This window comes from Lagopus muta, chromosome 6, assembly GCF_023343835.1.
Source record: "Lagopus muta isolate bLagMut1 chromosome 6, bLagMut1 primary, whole genome shotgun sequence".
NCBI lineage: Eukaryota > Metazoa > Chordata > Aves > Galliformes > Phasianidae > Lagopus > Lagopus muta.
The window spans coordinates 45,568,532-45,593,487 of record NC_064438.1 but is presented as its reverse complement, the minus strand read 5'-3'; the positions used below and the strand labels follow the sequence as shown (position 1 = coordinate 45,593,487).

Sequence of the window (24,956 nt, the reverse complement as noted above, 5' to 3'; positions counted from 1 at the left end):
CCGGTATCTAAGCAAGAGAGAGCTTCTGTCTCATTTTATCTCTCTTCAGCATTTTTCTGCTGTAAAGAAACTGTATGAGAACTGCTGAATCACAGCCTGAACCTCTGATTGATCACCTGAGGCGAGCAATGAGTCAGCCATGGCAGAACAGGTGAAGGTAATTGACCTGTGCTGCAGGAAGGGGTGGAGCCTGGCTGCACCTCTCCTACACCCATCTAAGAGCTGACTACCAGTGCGAAGGTTCTTTTCTGGAGATCCCTCCTCTGGAGTTTTACAGTGAGCCCAGGATGCAGGTAAGCATTCTATCTATTCTCTTTTTGTTATTATAATCTGCTTTGCCTAATTCTCTTGTTTATTTCATAATTATAACATATTTATATTCATTAATTATACAGAAACTTACAACAAAGATGAATATTACCCCACTCCACAATGCCAGCATATAAAACTTGAATCCTCAAAATGAGATGTAAAGTATGGCCCAGAGTGCTCTCTCAGCCTCTTGGATTGAGAAGCACGTATCAATCTCTGACCCTAATTTCAAAGCATAACTTTATATAGATGATAGCGTTGGGCAAGTAAATACCAAATACCAGCAGCTATTTATGGAATCAGATTGCTCATACTGTAGGGCAATGTTTTCAGCAATGGCTGAAACTATGACTGTATTGACTAGTTGACCATTGATCCTGTTGCTGTAGTTTGTATGCATTCTGATACATGCAGGCAGAAAAAAGTTTCTTCACGATTAAAGATTGTCTGGAGGATATAAATAAATACTGTGAGTTGAAGAACTTTTGGAGTAATTCATAGTAGGCTTGATTTCTGAAGCAAGCAAACAAAAAAGTTGAGTGCTTGACTCAGACCAACCCTGTGAATGAACATGTGCATGCCTGTACACATCTCACTAACTTTGTTTCAAAATAACATAGACAGTCAATTAATTGAAAGCAAACACATCTTACTTTAACTCTCTATTTAGATAGTACTCCCTGAAAATATTCTTTTTAAAAACAAAGCCGAAATACTTAGAAAGAACAGTAATGAGCTGTGTCTACCATTTCATTTCCACGTTAGAAGGAAAATAAAATAAGATCACCACGAAAACTCTGTCCCAATTGTATCTGAATTTCTTGCAAGTTTTCACCAAAATTACAAATTTGGTGATTAGTTTCCAGTAGAGAAATGTAATCCAAACTTCTAGTGAATGATATTCCTGGTATAGTCAAGTAGCTCTGCAGGAAAGATATCTCTGGGCAGATTCTGTCATGATGGGAAGTGCTCAAAAGGGTCCTACGGGATTCTGTAGTATTTCAAAATCAAGCAGTTTTCGTTGCAAAGGAAGAAAAAATAAATGAAGTAAAAGTGTTAAAAAAAACATTTGTAATCTGAAATGAAGGGACCAGGATGTGTGGCAGGAAGAAATCGTAGCAGGTGAGTGAAGCTAATATCCCATGCTACTGCAGACCTGTGGTCCGGACATGCAATTCAAATTATTTTGTTAAGAACTGATAAATCTTTGATTTTTGGGAGCGATGTGACAGTACATTTTGTATTTCCTGACGCAGCATGAATCTAAGAATGTTTCTTATTTCATATGGAAATGATTTTGGGATGCTAGCGACATAACATTTGGGGAATGAACAGTCTAAAATTTCTATAAACACCAGAATCAAGGCATTTATGAGTTTTAGTAAAAATTTTATTGAAGTCTGGTCATGTTGGCATATTGTGCATTTTAAATGTAAATTAGATTACTGGCAGTAGATTCAATTTAGTGGTAAAAATGTAAAGAAAACAGTTGGGCTACAGATGAAACAATAATGTAGCTGTTCTTTAGTTAAGAGAAGAGTGAAATCCAGAAACAAATGGTGCTTGGGAATACTTATGGTAGAGGAAACATGCTGCATACAATTAACTTTGTCAATTTTATGCAGTACAGTAGTTTTTGTTGCTTTGAAGAGCAGTTTCTGATAGTAAGCATATGATAGGGCAAATGGATGGCTCTAAGGATCTGCAATGGAAACAGAAATCTTTTCATCTTCAACTCCCTTGTTAAAATGCAGCCTAGGCTGTGAGAGATAAATGCTGATGACTCTGTGTGTACAACTTGTCTGACATGACACCAGGTCTGCTCTCCTTCTCCTTCCCCCATAACAGTATTTCATATCCAAAGTCCATGTGACTAAAAAGGACTACGCTTCTTGGCACTGCATTGGCAGTTCCAGGGGAAATATACTACTCCTGGGATGTGGGCATTTGTCTTCTTTCCCCAGTTTGTCTCATTGTCCTGATGTCTGGACCTCATTCCATTAGTCTACCAAGACAAAACATCTGCTTGTTGGGCATGTCTTCAGTCATTTTGGAAAAGCTTTCAAATCTCCTGAAAAGCAGCAAGCATAAATAAAACAATAATAATATATCAGCTTAAGATTAAGTTGCTTGTAAAAATATTCAAGAGAAGATTCAGGGTGTGGGCAGAGAGAAAGCTGCTCTACTGGACTATAAAGAAGATTTAGAACATGTTGGAAAACAAATCCCATTTGCCTCAAAGATGCAACCATACTGGAATTTGATGATTTTGCATCTACAGCAACCTCTGCAGATTGCAAGTGGTAGAGCAGTGCAGCTAAGTAGATTTGATGCAGTTATTTAATTAAGCCAAATCTGTTTTTGGTTCAAAGCTATTAAAATGGATACTGTTGTTTACACAAACATACAACATGCCCCATTGCCCTGGTGTTATTTATCCTGTAAATGATTAAATTGTAGGAAAAGAGTGAAATTAGAGAGAAGTCACCCTCACATGCCAATCCATCAGGCTAAAGGCAAGTGTCAGAGTATTGTCTTGTAAGTAATGGTCTTCGAGGTTAAAATCCTGTTCTGTGATGAGCTAAGCTCCTTCTAGAAATGAATGGTGGGAGAAACGGAAACCTCCCTTTAATGACAGACCAAGTTTGATGAAAAAACACTTGGGCAAAGCTCATGTGAAGGAGAGGGCATGGCTAGGATACTGACAGTCACCTTCTGTGTGTGGGAACAAGAAGCAGGGAAAATAACTTACAAGTGTTAGAGCCCAGGGTTTTACCAGTATGGGGTCAGGTTTGTGAGAAACTGAGAAGGTGAGTGAGGTTTTCAGATAAGAATTAATTGTGCAACAGACTTGAAAACTGAATCCTGAATTTCTGGCCTCCAAAGCATGACTTCTGTACAGGTTCCTCAGGTCCATCAAAGAAATACTTAATGCATTTTATGAAAAAGAAAGCTGGAGCTTTGTTTAGCTGAATTAGAGTGGTTCAGGCACTGCAGTGACTAACAGCATTAGGAAGCACGAAGTCATACAGAGGTACAAGTAAAACCAAAATGTGAATAATGCAAAACTGGAACTGATTTTACTTTTGGATATGTTACTCCTTCTGTTGGGACCCACAGCTCTTTCATTAGCAGCACTCTTCCCTTGGGTGGATACAACCTGTATGTATTTGCTGTAACATTTCTCTTGTGAACTGGCTGGTTTGGAGGAAAGGCTTTGGGCTTGTATCTCCCTTTTGTTCCCTCCAGCTTCTAACTCTGTACTTATTAGTCAGCACAACTTCTATTGTGTTCTGTTGTGTTAAAATTGGAACTGCTTTGGCAAGAGCCTTTGACACCTCCTCTCAAGTGGGAAGTTCACTTCATTGGTTAAACAACTGGCTGGAGATTTGTGAGACTGAAATCAGTGTGTTGCACTCCTATTGTTTTCTTTCTGCCTTTGGCTAAATCACTGGAGGAGGAATTCATCTCATCTGGCTTCAGCTGTTACAAATTAGGCATCCAGATTAGCTTGTTGTCTATGCTCCCTTTGTAGTAAATGGAGTGGAACAGGAACCTCTAGGGGCTGACCCATCCCTCTCAGAGATGTCTGCTCCATCCAATGTCTACAGGAAGATTGATCAGTTAGCTAAGATCCATATGCCTTACTTTCAGGTGCCTAAAATTAGTAAAATTGGATCCCATACTTGGTCTCTCTTTTCTGTCTTGCACAAAAATTGAATCCATTAAGCTCATTAAAAACAATACAATACTACAGCTATTCACATTACACAAAGAAAACAAAGTCAACTTGGAAAGCAATGACTGGCTTTTAGAGCAGATACTTAGGAATGTAAAGGAATAAAAAGATGCTTCTTGAGCTTTTAAAATCTCCTTATCCCCAGTGAGATTTTTCAATTGCTTACCTCTTGGCTCATTATGAGATGAGTAATTGAAAATCTCACTAAATGGTCACCTGTGTGTTGAGGTATTTAAACACCTAGCTCTGTCCTAGTCTTATTAGGGAGGGCGCTACACTGAAATGAATCTTGCTCTTCAAGTGCTGTTTTTCCTAGTTTTGTGCCCCTGCTTCTGTGTACCACATTTCTCGCTCCTGGCAGAGGTAAGCTTGGAAGAAGAGCATGCGTGACACACAACACTGCAACTCTCCCCTGCTGGTAGATAATTCATTAGGATGAGAGCTGTGGCAGGGCTAGGAAGAGAATCACTTAATCACAGCCTTCCCTCCCATTCAGCTGAAGTGTGTGGAAACTTGGCATGGTAGAGAGTCTTGTACATAAACTGTATTTTATTGCTTGGAGTTGACAATTCAGCTGTGACTGTGGAACTAGAAAGTTACAGGCACAACGCAGAGAGTGTGAACTTAATTTCTTCTTTCTTTTGGGCTGCTTTTCTTCTCTCACTCCTTGCTGAGTGTTTCCATCAAGACCAGCATGATAAGAGTTAATGGGTGGCCTGGGAATGAATGTATGTGTGTGTGGTGGAACCGTTCCTCCTTTCTGATTCTCCCTTTCCATTTCTTTATGTGAGCAGACTTGCTTGCTGTCCCAAGAGTGCAGGAGGCAAAGGTGAGAAGGAAGCTGACAAACAAGGAAAATAATCCCTTTGCCCACCCCTAGTGGAAACTGTTAGCTACAGCGTGCTAGCTGAGACAGAACAACTTAGCTCGACCAAATCTCTTTTATTATGTTCCTGTGTTTATTTTTCCGCTGTATTTATGACTTAGCATGTTGTTTTTGGTGTGGAAAGGACTCTAAAGCTGTAGATATGTGCTGTAATTATACAAATTCCTCTGCATGGAGTCTGTTAAAAAGATTGATCTATTTTTATGAGGACACACACAAATACTCATTTTGATGGACCTCATTGGCATTTATTGCAAGCCTGCCACTACTAAAATTTAAAGCCAACCTTGTAAATTTTATGGAAACTACATGCTGCAATTATTAGCCTGAAGACCTCCTGTCTCGCAGGAATGAGTCAGATTTTGCTTTCCACGTACACTATGGTTTACACCTGAAAGAGATTAGTGGGGACCACCAGTAGCTTGAAAACCTAATCTCCAGTATTTTGTTTCCAGTTTAGCTCTGAAAGATACTCCAGGTGTTCTCATTAATTAGTCATTGTAAGTCACTGTGTCACTATTGTGCATAGAACAGCTGTTTTCCTGGTGCCCTTTTTTTCTGCAGGAGTGTTTTAAATTAAAAGTTGGTTTATACACTATTTAATGTTCAGAAACAATGTTTGTGACTGGTGAAAATGAAACAAAAACAGCCCCTAACAAATCAGTTTAGGAAGACAAATTCTACAATGGTGTAACTTTACTGAGTTTTACCTAAGTGGATGGTCCAGCTAAACACCACAAGCAGATCCTGTTTTTTTTTTTCCTGTTTTTATTTTTTATTTTTTTTCCTGTGGCAAAATTTCCACTGTTATCAAGAATTGGCCATAGTCCCTATAGACTATGCATTTTGTATTTCTACTCATATGACTTTATTTTATAATCGCAGACACTGAGGCAGACAGAAATTAAGTAAATTAGAGCTACCAATCCAGGCAATCAAAATGGAAAATTGATAATAGATATAGCTAGAAAACAATAGTATGCAAAGTATAAATATGAATTTGTGTATTTTGTTGTATACTGCCCCACAAAAAGCCTTGCTAAATTTTTTTTGTAAAGCCTTGCTAAATGTTTTTGTTTGTGACCAGTGAGACAGCCTGTTGCAAAGGAAAGTTCAGCTGAAAGCAAGCAAGTCATTGTTAAAGAAAGAGAACTTGTGTGGGATCTAACAACTATAAGTTACATTTATTTTGTAGTTCATTATGGTGAGGCTCTAGAAGAAAAGGTATTATTGTCAAACCTTCTCATCCTTCATTTCAAAATAAGTCCTTGTTCTTCTCAGATCAGTTGGATCCCAAAAGGAGAAGGGGGAAGAAATACTTGTGTGTTCATCTTGTTGGTATTATGCCTCTCTCCTCTGGAAAGCTAGTGCTATTCTCCATAGCTCTGATAGTGCACCTCTCCAAGCATCTTAGTATTAATTTGCAATGGCTTCTAATCAGCAAACCTCCCTATTTCAAAGTAAACTCAGAAATGGTACGTCAGATGTGTGGTTGTGAAAACTGTACCTCCAAGTTGCTAAAGAAGGGACAGTATCTGCAGTTATATTGACTACAGATTTAAATGAAAGAGGGTTGATAAGTTTAATTTTAAGTCCCCAAAAGGCTTGGTTAAAAAAAAAAATAAAATAAAAATTGTTGTGACTATAGTGTAGCTGTAATAAAAAGTTTGCTGCACTTTCTTTGTAGCATCCAGTTTGTTTGGTCTTGGGGGAAGGATCAGAAGAGGTAAGCCACTTTTTTGGCTTGAAAAAGCTAAAGAGGTGCAAGTTGATGTTATCTTTTCACTACCTGTTGGATCCTAGCCAAAAGCAAGAACTCAAAAGAATTTATTTGTTTTTACCAAAGAAATGAAGAGGAAGCTTCCTGTTAGGGGAAGGTGGGTGACAAGGAGAAAGGACTTACGGGTGAAATTACTGAAGAAATGATTGAAAGAGCTTCTTAACAATCTGGTTTAGTAATAGAGTACATCAGGACTAGAAAAGGCAAAGAATAAAAGGCATTAGTCTGTGTAACATATTAAAAATGTCTGTGGAAGTGGTCACTTTATGAATCCAGTTGTGTCAGGATGACAGGCTGCAGTAAAGATATTGCAATTTCACAAGAGGACTATCGGTGTCTTGACCTGGCCTTTAGACTAAGGGGAATGACAAAAAAACTTGGGAAGACATCTTGAGAGTCCCTGGCAAATGGTAGGTCTATGTGTCTTTGTGAAATAGCCTTAGATTAATCAAAATTATTGTGAAGGAAAAAGGGCTTATAGTAAAAAGACATTTGTAAGAGGAGGATGCTCTTCACTCATCCGTAAAAAGATATTGTTCTGATCTGTAGTGACTAGCAAGCAGTATTTACTTTGTTTTCCTGTATGAGAATGTACATAATGAGAAATATGTAAAGCTCTTTTGACAAGTGGGCAGGGCTTCTGTGAGTGAATTGTTTCTTTCTTACTTTTCAGAATTCTTGTTTCAACTTGAATAGTTTACCTCTGGAATTGGATACAACTTTCTTTAATAGAAGGACAGGTTATCTGTATCATTAGAAGAAGCATTAGAAGCATTCTTCTAAACTATTAATTCTTCTAATGTAATAAATTTAGCAATATCCTGATTCTGAGTATATCATAGTTGTTTGTGGAGCAAAGCAAGTTAGTTGTGCTCTTTCTCTGATTTCAGAAGTACAATGCATGCATGAAATGTTGTCACTCATGATATGTCAAGATATAATAATGTGCAAAATGCACATAGAATTTACACTATAATGTGCTTTAATTTGATTTGACGTTAGATTTCTACTCCTCATCTTTTCATGATAGCTACTGAAAAGATGTAATTTTATTTTGAAGTCTTAAATTTTACCTTTGGCATACTCTGATAAATGGAAATTGAGGAGGGAAAAGTTATAGAGCAGAGTTGCGGACACATGCAAATTAAGTTTTGACTTTGATTATATTTTTTTTCACTTTCTATTTGAGATGTGCACTCATTCTATTTTCCTTTTTGGTGAATATTTATCCTGATGGCTATAGCTAAATAATTGCTTGGTGTCTAAAGCTTTTTCATCTGACGGGCAATTCAAAACCTTGACCAAGGTCAATTGTTAAGGTGTCGAAATCTGAAAATTTAATCATCACCAACAGTAAAATGATACTCAGAATTATACCTTTAAGAAAAGCCAATATTTACCAAGGAAAGAGTTTTTTTTATATCCAGTGATCATAGTAATTTCTAAAGTGTAGCATCTTAGAATTTGCTTTGGCTTATTCACTTGAGGAAATGGCTGTCTATTCATTCACTCAGGAAATTCTGGACAGCTAGTCAGAAAAACAGACAAAATTCAGTCTGATCAAGAGTAACACAGGTTTTGTCTATAACTTAAAGAAACTTGGTGCCCTAACCATGTTTTGATCTGCCTCATATACTTTCAATGCACTGCAAGTCCCCCATCCAAAAATGGCCCACAGTTGAAAAATCAATTCTCAACCACTTTTAGTAAGACCAGTGTGAAATTATGCTAGTTAAAACATCTTCAGTGGGACTGGGCTCTCCTCGCAGATATAGTACCTGCTCACATGAGACCGTAATAGCATTTAGTGATGCTTTCCTGTACAACAAACACTTGCAGCTCATTTGTCTGACAATTCTCTGAACCCACTTCTGCAAAACATTTCTAATGGCATTTGCATGCACAAATTTGGAACAGGGAAATCCAATTTGCCATTATACTTAGCAATTAATTGAGACATATAGCTGACTTTAACAACAGAATGACACACAAGCTGCATCTGGTTGACAAGACCCTCTCTTTCTAGCTGGGGATTTGCACATCATTAGATAGTCACTCTGTTGCAACTGGAGCAATGCTGTCATCTTTTATGGTATGGTACCTCACAAGAATGTTCACTGCAGAAGGCACAAGAAGGTCAATATGTCCTCATAGAAAACTGCTGTTTGTTTACTTCGGATCTCAAGAGCTGCTCAGGCCTCACTTGCTGCAGCTGTTGTCCCAATGCAAATCCAGTGCTCCATCCTGTGGAAACCCAAGGATTAGACTCATATCTAGAGGCTGCACATTATTTCAACAATAATAACAAGTTGGCTAGATCATGTAGTTCAGAGCAAGGAGCCCCTGCGCCACTCTGAAATAATCTCATGTGCTTTGAGTATATCTCAAGTTCTCTGAATGCTTTTGTTTATTTTTAGTGTTTTTTTTTGTTTTTTGTCTTTTTTTTAAGACATGCTTCTTGATGGCTGTCAAAAGTTTAACTGGGGAATAGCATATATTTTGTTTCTGAGTGAGTATTGAGTCCTCACCAACAGTTCCTGGGCTTCCCAAAGTTGCTGTGAAGATACCTTTGATACCTTTTGGTAACTCCAAAAAGGCAGGACAGTAGAGCAATAAGAATGCTGCAGTTGATTAAGTACCCTGTTAACAAGCAAAACTGAAGACTGCGTGGAAAGGCACTGTACTGCTTTACAAATAGTACTGACGTATTTTTTTTTTCCTTGTGCCTAAGAATCTGCTTCTTGATAAAGACACAGGGACCTCATTCATTAGGAACTCTCCTGGGGCATCTTTACTCAGGTTATTTCCATCCTCATTTTGCTAGCATCTTTCAACCAGTGACATGATTACAACCTTATGTAAATATATCCAAAACAAATAGCTTAGATATTACGTATTGTTCTGGTAGTATGCAGTGCAACACATTGTCATTTATGGTGTTAGATTTTGCTATCAAATAGCTCTATACTGTTACAACTGTTCCTCTAGTTGGTTTTGAGGATGGTAGATTAAAGCTTGTGTTATCTCCATCCAAGGAAGAACAGTCCCACCTAGGCTGCATATATGCAGTAAAGCCAGTATGTTGAGTTCAGTAGTAGCACTTGGAGTGACTGTTACTGTAATGCTGCTACAGGAAATGAATGTGTAGAAGTTGGATTGCTCTAACGGCAAAGAATTAAAAAAAGAAAACAAAAAACTCAGCAAATCACGGATCTCACAAACATCAATCTTCGGAGTGAAAAGGAGTCTTATCATAATCACACATGATCACTTCCCACTTAAATGCAGGGCCTATTTTTTTTTTTTTTTTTTCCTGATGTTCTGAAGATCTCCAGGTGTGGAAGCGAATCTGGCTCTCTGGACAGTGTGATTCAGAGTTCTGTGAAGAATTTTTTTTTCTTATAACTGAAATTTCCCTTGCTGCAGCTTCTGTCTGTTGACTCTTGTCCTGTTCTGCGCACCTCAGGAAGAGCATATCGTTAACTTTCATTATCGAAGAGTGTTTTTATCTCAAATATATCACATAAGATCTTTTCATTTCTGCAGTATCCTACTAAATGTATATCAGTAGGGGAGGAGGAAGAAGGTCAGGGCAGTACAAGATTTTTTTTTTTTCAAAGTTCTGTTTCCTCTAAGGATTTCAAAGAACATACTATGGAAAAAAGGCACTAGATGTGCCTCTGGAAATGTTACATCTCTTCTCAGAAGTATATTTGCAAATGTGGGCGTTGAAAACTTGTAAATACTGAATTACTTGTCTTGTCTGAAATCACAAAAGAAATTAATCAAACCACTTCAGTTTTCATTTTAGGTGCCACCCTCTGTATCAAAGCAATTCAGGTCAGTGTGTCAAAAAAGTTTGTGCCTGTTTTTTTCTTATTGTCCCATTATTGAAATGATGATACAAATACTTTTGGCTTGGAACCTAAAAACACATCAACAGCTATGAGACCTTTTCTTCTAGGAAAAAAAAAAAGTGTTTCATTTTCTTTTGGGTTATTTGTTTTTTTCCCATTGGTGGGCATTCATACATTTTTACTAGATCTCTTCTTGCCACCTTAAATTAAATTCATAAAAATGTCAGAATGCAAGTGGTCAAAATTCTTTTCTCATCAGTGCTGTGGTTCTAGAGGGATTTTTTTTCTCCAGATGATGCTATTTGAACTTGACTACTGACAATAAATTTACTGCTTGTAGAGCTCCAAATATGTGATGTCTTTTCCTTCACTTTCCTGACTTGATGCTTGTAACTTTTTCCCTTTCTGGGAAAATACTGCCACACACAAAGCACTCTTCTCTATTTAGAAGAAGTTCCGTGGTCCTTCCCATGAGAGGGTCATGTAAGGTAAGGCCATGAAATGAAAAGTTTAATCATGTCCATAGCAAATAGGAACAGGGATCATGTTAGAGAAAAATAGTCCATTTCCCTTCCTTGGTCTTTGATTTATACTGTATTTTAGCAACTAAAATTTGTTGTCATGGCCCTGTAAGTTGTTCTGGTATAAAAATAGCAGCCATATAATCCTCAGCCTACCAATGTAAGTTAAAATGTAGAGGTATTGATTTGGAAAAGATTGGTTTAGCATGCACTATTTTGTGTTTTACAAGAATTATTGCATTCTGAAAGCAAGATTATAACAGTGTTTCCAACACTCCTGATTCTTATTACAAGTCTCGCGACATTTGGTGTTTTTCCTTAGAATGCCAGCTCCTAGACACATTTCATTACCTGTGATTCTCAGTTTTCATAGAAAAGGAATGATTTTAGCTCTTGCAGTTCCTGGGAAAAACTTGCAAATCTTAGCCCCAAACCCTTTTTAAAAAAAAAAAAAAAAAAAAAAAGCAAAAAGTAAAGACCAAAGAACTTGTAGAATTCCAGTTTGTAAATTAATCTTACAGTCTTTGGTTCTGATTCAGAACTTCTGGGTGTTTGAGGCTGGAAGTAGATTTCCTATTAAATTAATGGATTACTTTTCTTTTAAATTCATTTCAGATTTATTTACTTTTTTTTTTTTTTTTTTTTTTTTTTCCCTAATCTTTCTTTGCTACTCCAGATTGAAGTCTGAGAAGATTGACTTGAAAGGCTTTGGGATGCCTCAAAAATAGCGTTCATAGGTGAGTGAGGTGAACGAGGCATTTGCATGCCCAGTAGAGATCTGACTGGAAATGTTTCTGTATCCATAAGCATAACATTTGTAAACGTTACCAGAACATTTCACAATATAATTTTGAACTAAATCTGTGTTTGCAGCACTTAGAGGACTTCACAATTTTCCTATTTTAAAATATATCATGGAAGAGAAGTCTTCTAATTTTGGCATGTGCTCAGAAATGCATGGAAATGTTAGAAGAATGTGCAGGGAGGGCGAATGAGTACAGCAGATCTACCTGCAAGATACTTTAATTCATTTTCTATAGAACGTAGTTGGGATCATTTGTGCTCATCAGAGGGTTTACAAAAACAAAATGAAAACATTATAAATATGATGCTCTGTTCCTGGAGGACTCATTTTTCTGTCCTTCAAGAAGAGAACAAAAGTAGTTCCACGTGCCCAAGGTGGTTTGTCATGAGGCATGGACTGCATCCAGCAGGAAAAAGTGCATAGACTACAAATGATGGCGTGTACACAGGAGTATATTTGTATTCAAATACAAAAATACTTTGGAAATAACTTTGATTGGAAAATTCATAAATTATAACAGCTTGTTACTATTTTTACATTTACTCATCCATCTATGTTTATATTTTACAATGAGTTATTTAAGTCAGCTGATGCTGCTGCCATGTTCTGCTTATACTGAAGTATCTGAATAGACAAAGTTTTTACAGTACTGTGATAAATTCCAGTCATGCAGTTCTGTGGGGATCTTTTGTCTGTTTTCCTTGTGTGTGTGTGTGTGTGTGTGTGTGTGTGTGTGATTTGCTTGAAGAAATAAGAAAATAAAGCAGGTGAAGTAAAGAAAAATTGAGGTAAAACAATTTCTTGCTGCAAAATGAGAAATTCAGATATCTGAATACAATTTTCTCCAAATAAAATACATTTTTTTCTTTCCTGAGGGGTTTTTTCTACTGATACAATTGTAGCTTGTTGTTAAAATTGGAGTTGTATCATAGGCAATGCCAAACCAAACAGAGCTGGCTGCAGCATTTTAATGACTTTCTCTGGCCCACACGAAGCCTATCTACTGTATTTATTACAACAACTCCTCAGGGCTAGTCAGAGGCATTGTGTTCACTGTGAAACTTGTTATGTTTCGCAAACATCAATTAAGAAGCAGCCTTTCTCACTTTGCTACATCTCTACCTCCTCCCCCCTGGGTTCTACATCTTAAATAAAGTGGTGAAGGGAAAATCCATATGGTAAAAATTTCTCCTATATGCATGCATATATACATGACTATGCATGTATATGTAGATGTATAAATTTCAGAGAAGCTGTGCTACATTTCTACGTCTCCAGTTTCTCCTGTATAGAAAGTGTTGTGAGATGTGGAGGAAACTCCCTGCACAATTGACCTCTGGTGCTGCCACAGCTCTCCATAAACTGGTCTGGCCAAACTTTCACAGACCAAAACTTTGTAATATTTTCTGTTTGTGATCAAAAAAAGCTCTTCCTATGTGGGGATCTGACCATGGAGCTTTGTGTTCTCCCACCTCTCCCTCACTCCCTCTGTGCTCTGTGCAGAGCATCACTTGCAGTCACCACTCATGGGAAACTGTGTTGCACAAATTCCTACACAGCCGCTGATACCGAAGTGCAAGAAAATCCCATGGCTTCTCTACTTCTTTGCCTTCAGTTTCCCCTTACTAACTTTATTTTGCACTCTTAATATATTAACATACTTTATTTTGCTCTATTAAATTAAAATATTTGACTAGATATCCAAGCAGTTAATCCCATTACTTTTTTTATTGGATTTGAAACGGGTTTGTCAAGAAAACTGCATTCCTGCAATTTATGAATGCACTGAAGAACGCTTAGGAGACAACTGTGTCTGCATTCGGAACAGGAAATGTTAAATGGAAATTGAGAGAGAATTTGTAAGATTTATTTTCCACTACTGCAAGTCTTGATCTGAAAAATAGATTATTTCTTTTTCTGCTTGTGTCCAAGAGACAGTGCTATAATTTTTTAATAAAGATCATATAGCCTTGGAAAGCCATTTAACAAGCTTCCTTGGGATATTACAGTACTAGCAAGGTTTGTCTGTTTAAAAAAAATATATATATTCTGAAATGTGGAAAATAATTTTAAATTTTGGACAAGCTATGGATACCTTGTTTTTTTTTTTTTTTAATGAAGTTACAAAATAGATGTTGCCCCCAAATACCCTGATCTATAATGATTAAATTCAGTTTTGCATGGAGACTGGGCATTAACCTTCTGCATCATAGCTTAATGATTTATTTTGCTTGGGAAGTAATTGTGGTCCTGAACTTGTCCTTAAGTCCAAATGGTTTCCTTGGTAGCTGGATCAGGCCTATAGATTGTGTGATAAAAGCCAAAATCTGTTTTGAATAGACTGGGCTGAGTCCAGGGCATGATAGGACATGGTTGTGTAGGAGTGGACATGAAACATAGTTTTATTTTCAGAGCATCTGGAACATGTCCTGAGGTAGGCTCCAACCCCACGTCTGCTGTGGGAGGGCTGCAAGATGAGGCAACAAGGAGCCAGGCTGCTCCCAGGCCAAAAATTTTCATATCCATTTGTTTGGGCAGGAATCCCTCACAGGATAGCTGCTGGGGAGGGCAAGTAGAAGGAGAGGATGTGGCTGGGTGGAAACCCAAGAGTTTCCAAAGATGGCTATGGGGCACATAGCAGCAGGGCCACACATGCCTCATGTGGGAGCCAGGCACCATTCTAAGAAGTTTCAGAGGGGTACAACCTCTGAGGTCTCCCAGTCCTACCAGGGCTCCAACTGGGTATAATGCGCTGGTTTACCATCAGTCACACACTTCTTCCTTCCTTGTCCTGTAGACTGGATAATGTCACTGTGCCAGGGCATTAACCTTGCGGTTTCTGCATCTAAAATTATTTTGTTTTGAGTTTTCTTCTAATATTACAGCTTTGCTTCTGGTTTATAAATGCTCCATTTAAGGAACTATTTAGCAGTAACAACATTCCTGAGCTGAATCCAAGGATTGAGCTAATTATGGCTTCCCTTCAAAAATCCATCTTTAACTCCCTTCTACCTCCACCCCTCTCTGCTGTGGTCAGAGATACTGAAGATAATAAAGAGCTAAAACTCCTACCTAAATAAACAGAGGAATTAATTGGATGCACTGTTTCTCCCAGATTAGCAAATCCCCGTCTTGCAATCCTTATTTATGTGAGTTATCCTGCTAAGTGGAAATGCTTGTGTAAGTAATACCTTGAGTCTTGAGAATTACTCTGAAAAACCCAGAAAGTCCAGGAGGTTGGGGTTTTTTTTTAGTATCTTCTGTAAATGGGAGAAGGAAGACTGGCAAGAAATATTTTAGCAATCCCTTAGCTAATTAAAGTGGCTGGTGATGAATATACAAAAGAAAGATCCTTCTCCTGCAACCGCGTAACTGCTGCACTAATTCTTCAACTATATATCCAAGAAAAAGCATGTCTTAAAGTATCCTTGGAAAAAATAAGCCTCTTCTGTTTATAGGCAGTATAGTTCCACATTCTTGGTATATGGAACACCAAACGTCCTGGGATAGCCAGCATCCTGGCAGAAAGCCATGCATCTTATTATATGGCAGAAGAGACAAATTTCCTTCTGCACAGTATGTCTATAAATAAAGTGCTTCTTCCACAAGCGATTAAATGGAAGCATTTTTCCTACCAGCATGCAGATACAGTATTTGTTTCTTACTGCTAGTAATAGCCAATTTGCGATATTAGTTTAAGATCAGAATTATTTTAATGATGACTTTAAAATGCTTTCTCCTTGGTTTGCACAGGGATGTTAAAATAAATAAAATAAACAAAAAAAAATTTCTTAAAGGGGCATTTCTTCACTTTTAAAGGATCTGGAATTAAGAAGGCCTCCTTGAACTTTGTAAGCTGTCCATGATTAAAGTGTTATGTGTGTCTCAGAGGCAATTTAAAGTTAATTATTAAGGGTTGCCATTCTATTGAAACTGTGTTTGCAGACAAGCTGTAATATCTTTGGGGCATTTGTGTAGTTTATTTACATAATACCTACCAAAATAATCTCGTATTTTTTCTGTTGATGTCTCTAGGGAGACACTAGAAAAATAAATAGTAATACATGACTCTTCATCTAAAATCTGGATAGCAGACAGTATCGCTGATATGCTCTTACCTTTTATTCAGAATATATGGTTATACATTTCTGGGAGTGAGTAATGAGGTTGTTGAAGTAAAGCAGGGGAAAGGCTAGGGCACCTTCATCTGATGGTTTTGGTAGCTTAATTTTTGTAGCAATAAGTAAATCTTAGGTGTCTTTGTTTTTCAGCAAAGTATTGTAGTATTCTGAGTTACTATGCCTATCCTCACTCCTTTCATGGATGAGGATCAAAAGGAAACTGGAATGGCAGTCCATCTTATTATATGAAAAATTTTATTATATTACAAATAGAACAGCTTCAGAATGATTGGCAGGAAAACAAAGATTTTCTACTGTAACTGGTAAATCTGCAGCCATCATACAGAATAATTGTATGATACTTCTAAATTGTTAAATTGTTACCTGGACCTTAGTTTTGCAAAATAACAGAAACATGGAACTGTTGAGGTTGGAAAGGACCTTTGATAGACATCGTCTGCATCCTTCCCATGTTTGAGTAGACATCTTGAGCAGGCTGCTCAAGGCTGGGTTGCCTGTACTCCTCACAGGAGTTCCTTTTTTTTAAAAAAAAAAAAAAAAAAAATCAATTTCAAGTTTATTTTTCTCTTGTTGATTCTAGAACAAAATCCTTGTGGCTTTTCTACTTGTCTTCCTTTCTTCTCCTTTATGAAAGCTCTTCACACATAAATAGCATAACCCACAGTGAACTACCTCCAGAAGGAAATGTTTGTAGCAGTGGCATTCCATATGGCAAGAAGGGTGAAGAAGTTACAGTGCTTAATCAGTGCTGGAAATTAGATTATTCATGTTGCAGTTAGAGGCATTATTGTAAAGAATTTTGTAAAAATGTTGATTATATAATTAAACAGTAGAAGGAGTTAATATTTTTTATCTCCTACTGTTTCCTGATGAAAAACAGTGGTTTTTAATGTCTTTTGATCTAGTGTGTGGCAGATAGTTTCTAGTAGCTTTGCCTGTCTCACACATTGAGTGACAGCCAGAAAGGTGTCACACACAGACCTAAATGGGGCTATCTTTTTGTAAGACAAAGTATGTTCTTAAATAATAAATGATCCTGGCAAGTTGTTTATTACCAGCAGTTAATGATCTGTTTATTAGTTAAAGTCTGTGGCTGTTAACACTCCAACAAATCAGTTCACTCTGTTAAACATCAATTTTGAGTACATTATTGGTATTAACCATACAACGAACTAGAACTGTTGCAGACAGTTGATTTTATTGCTGTGGTAGAATTGTATAACAGGAGGCAAAGGTGTTTGATAGGATACCAGTGTTCCTGAAAAGAAAAATAGATTAGGTTACTGTTGTTTGTACTGGTTAACAACTGGCTTTTATTCATAGTGAATGTATATTCTGTTTTCCCAAATGTCTCTCAAGTAGGTACATTTTGAAGTCCTAAATTCTCTAATTTCCATGTTTTTAATGCTGTAAGGATTACTTTTGCTTGTGTACATTTACTTTGGAAAGAAAAAATATATGGTGGCCTTAAAAATTAGTTTCTAGGAGGGGTGTGGGAGGAATAGCTTGCTTTAAAAAATTGCTCAGAAACTAAATTTTGCTAAAACCACTTGTTTGAGCAATTGGTGCCAGATCAACTGGTTTTCCAGACTAGTTGCAGCTACTGGGAGGAATAGGCAGAAACATAGTTTGAAGACTTTGTTGGATCTGCGTTAAGCTATGCTTCACTTACATCATGTTAAATTCCCATAAGCATCTTCAACAAAATAAAGTTCCAATGGAAGACCTCAGATATTAAGTGATCTTGATGAGAATACTTGATCTTGAGTGGAATGGTGCTCTACACAGTTTTGGCTCTGCCTACTCCCAAACCATAAAATACACATATTCCAATTTTGCATCAGATCAGGAAACTAAGCAGTAAAAGTAAGTTCACTCCTAGGGCTCAAGTGGTGGTAATAAGTCTGGCAAGGCTGGATAAATAGGTGTGAGAATTACATTCCAACCCACAAATTCAAGAGTTCAAATCTGTTCTTTCAATTTTGGCCCACTTCTTGTAAAAGGTAGCTCTGATACTTTCAGCATTTAGAAATAATCCTTTGATACATTAGCAGAAAGTAATCCCCAAAAGCATTTCTTTAAATTGTATCAAGAATACTTTTTTTTCAGTTTGTCTGACAACTAAAATGCTCTTATGTTTTCTCGATACTGAATTAATTACATCGGTACAAGTCATTACATGGAAGCCAAATTCTTTTTGGCTTTTCTCAGTTCTAGAATGGCTTATTCTGGTTTAATTTGAATCATTCTTAAAACAGCCGAACTCAGCTAAAATAAACACAGTAAAAACATCCATCAGTAGTTCATAATGCTCAGCTAGTGCAAAGGCTATCTCAAAATAACATTTTAAATTAAATCATACTGACTTGATGTCGATATCCTGCAACTTGCCTGAGGTAGAGCAAATTACTTGAAAATTTGTTCTATCACCACAACTTTAACTGTAGTGTAAAAGGTCAGTACTGAACAAGAATTCAGTAACAAGAGTGACACTTTGGACCCTGCACAGCAGGTCGTCTAGCAGACTTTTCTGTAATGGTATTAAAGTGCTTAGCTCTTTTTATGCTCAACAGGGCAGTAAATAGGTTGGCAAACAAGGAATAGGAGGACCTGTGGTTTACACCCAGTGTCAACAACAAGATAATTTGCCTATGGCTAAGTACAGCTTTCCTAAGAGTTTTAATTCCCCTAGAGGCCCTGTGGTTTCCATCTATTCCTGCAATTAGCCCTTTATCACACAGGAAGGTATTTGCAATGTAATCTGAATTAAAACCTAACCCAACACCCGTTAAAACCCAAGGTGCTGAAGATTTGCTGGAATACTCTCGCTGTCAGTGTGGTGCCAGTGTGGGTAGTTCAGGGGCTCAAGCTTCCCCTGTGCACAGCTGAGTCCTCCCATACCACAGCAGGTTTCTCTGCTCCATCCAGAAAAGTCTCAGAGAATGAAGTGACAGCAAAGTGTGGGGGTGATCTTAGTTCTCACCCTTGCTAGACAGTGGCACAGACTTTCCAGCGGCCTCTGGGAGCACTGAATCATACTTTAATCTTGCAAAGCATGTGGAGTTTATAGACCAGTGATATGAAAATGATCTTAGCTGGAGTCAAATCGCTTGCTGTAGCCCTTGAGGATTATTGCCTGCAGCTGAAAGTTTCTCTGGTTGGCATTCTGAATTACTTAATTCACAGGGTGCACTGCAAACACAGCATGATTACACAAAGTCCACATCATCCAAGGAAGAAATCTGTGGCTGCTTGAGCTGATTGTTAGTGCTATAAACTCAAATGCACTGACATTTGCTTCTTGCCTGAAATGTAATGATCTTTTCTGTATGTGTATTTATGTGTTTATACATTATAGCCTTGTGTTGGAAGACATGAATGTTAAATGTGTTTTTCTTCCCTGACCTGAACAGCTTTTACTGACTCTTATTCTACCCTGTTTATACAGTGCTACATAGCAATGAGTGCTTTTAATAGAAAAACCTCAGAGCTGTTTCTGGTGGTACTTATTTTTTCTTTTCAATGTGATGCAATGCTTAGCGAAAGTAATTGACTTTCCTCATAGTTTTATTTTCCTTCAAGCTTCAAGAAGAGCAATTCTCCAGTTAAATCCCTCTAAGTGAACACTGCAAATGCCACATCAGAGAAAAGCATGTTTTTTACCAGTCTGGCTTGAGAACATTTGAAATCAGACCTCAGTTTGAACCAAAGGGTAGAGAGCAGCAGGTGAGGTGACCAGGGACTTGGGGCAGGGGGAACTTATTGTGACTTGAGGAAATGCAAAAATTGTGACATTTTGCCATCATTTGTCATAGCATCTGACTGGCATCTTTAATATCACAGTCACTTCTAGAATTGTGTGGTTTGGTCATTGAAAGGAACAGACTATTATTTTTCTAACATTCCGTGAACTGTCAACACATAATTGTTCAGTATTCAGTAAACAGGCAGAAAATCCAACCACAGATTCAGAATTTCTGATGTTAAATTTGCAAATGCTGGAGTTCCCCTAGAATGAATGATTTTTGAATAAATTTATTGATGGAATTGCTGTGCACAGGCTAACTCCACGGTTATCTTGGTAGAGTGGATGCTTCAGTTTTCATCTCTCCATATGCCTCAAAATGCACAATACAGCAAAGTGTATTTTGCAGTGCAGAGGATTTTAAGACACAATTCAAAGGCTGTCTGAGCAAATGCCTTGCTGAACCGGCATTTACACTAGCCATAGTCAGTTTTGAAGTCAGTGTATGCCATGCACAAGAAAGTAAATTTATATTAGCAAAGCTCTTTCAAGAGCCTGAAGTTCATACTGAAATAGTCCTTGTACTAAGAATCCAGTTGTTGGGGCCAGAGTACAGGCTGGGGGATATTTGTAGAAAATATTTATAATTATGTTCTGGTTTCCCTAAATTCTGCTAATGTTTCAACATGAGTCAGTCTTCTTTTGTTGAATTAGGGCAGGCTGAGGTTAGGAGAGCCTAAAATTAGTGGGTTTTAAACTGATTGCTAGACTATGGCATTAGTCATCTGGTGATCAATGACTTCAAAAGTCATTGTAAAGAAAATACTTTACAATCAAAAGAAACCAGAAGAGTGTGCTACCCATTTTGGATGAACTGAGCACATCCATAATAGGGGAACTTTTTGGGTTGCAAAGATTCTGAAAGTTCTTTCAGCTGTTTTACAGTTTGTCTAATGTGCCTTACAGAATGTTGGCACTCTGGACCTTAACATCACATCCATCATTGGTTTTTCAATGACTTATCACGGACAGCACTTCAGATAGATGCATGAAACAGCAGTGAATACAGACAAACCTTGCTGCCACCAACTACTGTTTCAATCTGTCTTCATGCCCTGTTCCAAACAGCAGATTTTGTTGCAAACATCAAGTTTAACAGTCTAGAGCAACAAAACTGAAGCTCAGGCAATGACATGTGGCACTGTGCTAAAAGGGTTCTGAAAAGACCCGGAAAGATAGCCTCAATAAGCTTGAAGTGCATTTCTTTATCCTTAGGTGATTTCTGAAGGTGAAGTACTCCGATGTAAAAGCCCATACAGCCTTAAGGTAAGGTTACTCCTTGTCTGTTAAACTTGGATTTCTTAAAGCATGCAGTAGGATTCTGATATAGGTCTGCAGCTTACTGTTTTCTTAATGCCCATTGTGCAATGCTTCTGGTACACATGGCATGTGATAGCCGAAAGGTGCAGAGTACTTGCGGCACGAAAAAATTTTCCCAACTGCAGATTTAGTGTAGACCAAGACAGACTATAAATTCACATTTGATGTGCACAAACTTTCATGAATCAGTCTGTCCTGAAGTATCTTGAGCACTTTGGATTTTCACAGTGTGGTATACCTAGTGTGCATTTACTGCCCTGAGGTTAATGCACAACAAAGAAGTGACCTAGGAAATGTTGATGTCTATCTGTTGAAGTTTTGAGCATATTTAATCTCCAAATCTGTTGCTGATGTATGCTGATATATACTGCAAGAGGCAGAGCGGGAAGGAGTCATTATTTCCTCTCAAAAAATAATTTATCAAGGGCAAAAGTCCTCACTCTCAAAAATGTATGTAACACCACGTCAGCACATAAAAAAGAAGATGTAATTGGTAAAACTTCTGAAACATGAGCTATCCCTGTCTTCTGGCTGCTGCATGTTCTCAGCTAAGTTCCAGATCCAGAGCTATATCTAGCTATACACCGCAACAGCCTTCTGAAACAGGCATTGGGCCCAATCCATGGTCTTGCATATCTTTTCAGTAACTTTGGAACAAATCCTCCAAGAAAACTCAGAATTATCATAAAAGAACTGAACTTCCTTCAAAACCAAAAGATTGAAGACCAGACTGCATGGAAATAAGATGTAGAAAAAATGTATTCAAAGGTCAAAGTGTCTGATCCTAAGGACAGCCAAAAATGTAGGGGGAAACATCCAAGGTCAGGCTGGATGGGGCTCTGAGCAACCTGATTGAGCTGTAGGTGTCCCTGTTCGTTGCAGGGGAGTTGGACTAGGTGACCATTAAGGGTCCCTTCCTACTCAAAAAATTCTATGATTCTATGAACAGATAAATACTGACATAACATTCTGGTTCACTGGAGTAGCTGACACTGTTGTTTCCCCTGAATACTTTATAATCTCAAATTATAAAAATGCCTTGTCTCATTTGATCAGGTCCAAAGTATAAAGTTTTAACTATAAGTTCTCAAACTTGTAGGAACATTGACGGAATCTGAAACTTCAGTCCTGAACTGGTGAAAGTTGAGTAGCAAGGGAAAAGCCATCAATTAATCTAGACTTCAAAGATAATCCTATTTAATTTAAAAATTTTCCGTTAACTTTCAGAAAGGTATTAAAACTCTTGTGTGTACTAACAGTACAAATAGAAATAGCTTTATAAATAATAAGAAGAAACAAACCCAAGCTTTAGAATGTCATATAAACATAGCTTCATACTTCTGTCCTTCAGTGATTTGGGTCTTGTGTTCCATTCCACAAATGACCTTTGTTGTAAACAGACTGTGTTTTTCCCCCTAAATGCATGAATTAGAATTCATCTGGGGATACAGTTGACTGAGAATGCTGTGATTTAATCTAGAGACCTATGTTAAGGTCGAGAGTATTAGTAGGTAAGTATAATCATTCTTCTACCTCAGCTGTTTAACTGGATGACCCTGTTTTATCTGTGTGGTGTAACCAGTGGTCACTGCAACCAATTATGGTGATATTGTTTATTTCATTATTTCAAAATAACATCTAACCAAGGCAGCAATTTTGTAATTCCTTCTGGCATATTTGTCTTGCTTCCATTAAAACTATTACCTTTCATTTTATATTTCTCTACTGTAATTATCCTTTTTTTTTTTTTTCTTTTTAACTTTTGACCTTTGCAAGAATTCATTTTTAATATAATTTCTTCTTTTTTAAAAATTGTGAATCTTCCTGATCAGTATCTGGCACACCTCACTCACTCCAGAAATAAAGCAGTCAAGGCTTCTATTAAGTTTCAGTTACATGGTGTTTGGCAATGATAATGTAACTTTTAGCTGGAAGATCCCTCTCTCTCTCTTTCAGTTCTCATTCAATATCGGTGGCACTTAGCAAACAGGCTTCCCTCGGTGTAGAATTGGCTGGTAATTCCAGTCCAACTGGAGTAAAGCAACTAGATTATGCTGGAGTGATACTCATAAACTCTAAAAATCCCCAAAATAACCTGTATGTTCCATGAATATGTTAAAGAAAACAATGCAATAGCTGCCTTTTCTGTAGCTCCCTTATTTATTTTTAATGCTGATTTTGTTTCTCTAACTCCCTAGAAGATCCTTTTGAGGCTCTTTGCATTACAAATAAATGGCTATTTTGGGTGTAATCTCCCACGGCCTTTCTGGAGAGGGGAGAGGTTCTGGTGGCATTAACTATGTCTGGTGGCATTAAGAAGAGCTTTAGCCAAGGAAATAATGCTTGTGTAGAATGATAATCGCTGACCACACACAATTTCTGTTGACTTGATTTGTAGTTGTGTGTGCTCAGGATCTCTTGTGGTTTAAAATCCAGTGTGCTACATGATGATCCAAGAACTTAGTTCAATCACTGGGAAAAGGCAGTTCACCAACAAAGGTCTTAGTTTGGTTTATGTTTGTCACTCAAAAAAGCATTATTTTGGCTTACTCTGTGTGTGTGTGTGTGGTTATCATTATTATTCTTTTTAAATGGCTGTATTTATACTAGTAAAAACCTAGCATAGGAAGAGATCCAAATAGATACTGTGTTTAACACAATTTAGGCAATGTATGTAGGGATTAGATGCACATACCTATACACAGCTATATGTAACTGTATGTACAGGGAATTAGAATTATTCTTACAAAGACAAACCAAAGTACTGAAATGTTAGAGTGAAGTCACCTTCTCTTGGAAGTTTGTGAGAACATTGTTATGGTATGGTTCAGTTTTCAGGGAAAAATTTGGTTGTTGTCTGTCCTACGATAGGGAGTCACTTCTAAATTGTGAGTCATTCAAGAGACTGCTACATCAGCCTCTGCATCACAGCTTTTGGCATGATTGTTGTTCTTAATGTTGATGTCATCTCACTTTACTGATACTAAGCAGAACTGATCACAGCATCTTTGAGTTTATGACCAGACTGCACTTAGTGGAAGGCAAATGACCATGGAACAGGGAACCCTCTTGGCTCCTGTGAGTGCAATCAAGGACCAGAAATTTTTTCTCACTGTCCACTCTGAGATATACTTTATTTTGAAAGAATCTTCCTTGCAATGACCTGCACAGTTTAGATGTCTCGTAATTCCTGTTCTTTATCAGCAATGATACAAACCTTAGTTTGCTAAGCATGATATGTGTTGGAATACATGAGAAACCTGCGCAAAAAAAAGAAAGAAGGAAAGAAGGAAGGGAAGAAAGAAAGGAAGAAAGAAGGAAGGGAAGAAAGAAAGGAAGAAAGAAGGAAGGGAAGAAAGAAAGGAAGAAAGAAGGAAGGGAAGAAAGAAAGGAAGAAAGAAGGAAGGGAAGGAAGAAAGGAAGAAAGAAGGAAGGGAAGAAAGAAAGGAAGAAAGAAGGAAGGGAAGAAAGAAAGGAAGAAAGAAGGAAGGGAAGAAAGAAAGGAAGAAAGAAGGAAGGGAAGGAAGAAAGGAAGAAAGAAGGAAGGGAAGAAAGAAGGGAAGAAAGAAGGAAGGGAAGAAAGAAAGAAGGAAGGGAGGAAAGAAAGGAAGAAAGAAAGGAAGAAAGACCCTATCTTTCACTTTTGTTCACATTCACGAACTTATTTAAGAGATTATACTTTCTTCATTAGAAAACCTCACATCAGACTGAAACCATAACATATTAAGCTTCTAAAACATCCAAACCACCTACAACAGAATGTGTCTATGTTGACTCATTACATTTATG

The 24,956-nt window shown here is 37.5% G+C and overlaps 1 long non-coding RNA gene across 2 annotated transcripts; it reads left to right on the top strand.

Moving 5' to 3' along the window:
- The first annotated feature begins 189 nt into the window (after window positions 1-189).
- On the top strand, window positions 190-24,146 carry LOC125695141 (uncharacterized). 2 transcript variants are annotated; one of them, XR_007377833.1, is made up of 4 exons: window positions 190-293; window positions 11,772-11,832; window positions 19,608-21,113; window positions 24,039-24,146. It is a non-coding gene; the product is annotated as an uncharacterized LOC125695141 (long non-coding RNA). The 2 variants fall into 2 exon arrangements; XR_007377832.1 differs by lacking the exons at window positions 190-293; window positions 11,772-11,832 and having other exon boundaries at window positions 16,671-19,768; window positions 21,063-21,113.
- Window positions 24,147-24,956: the final 810 nt, after the last annotated feature.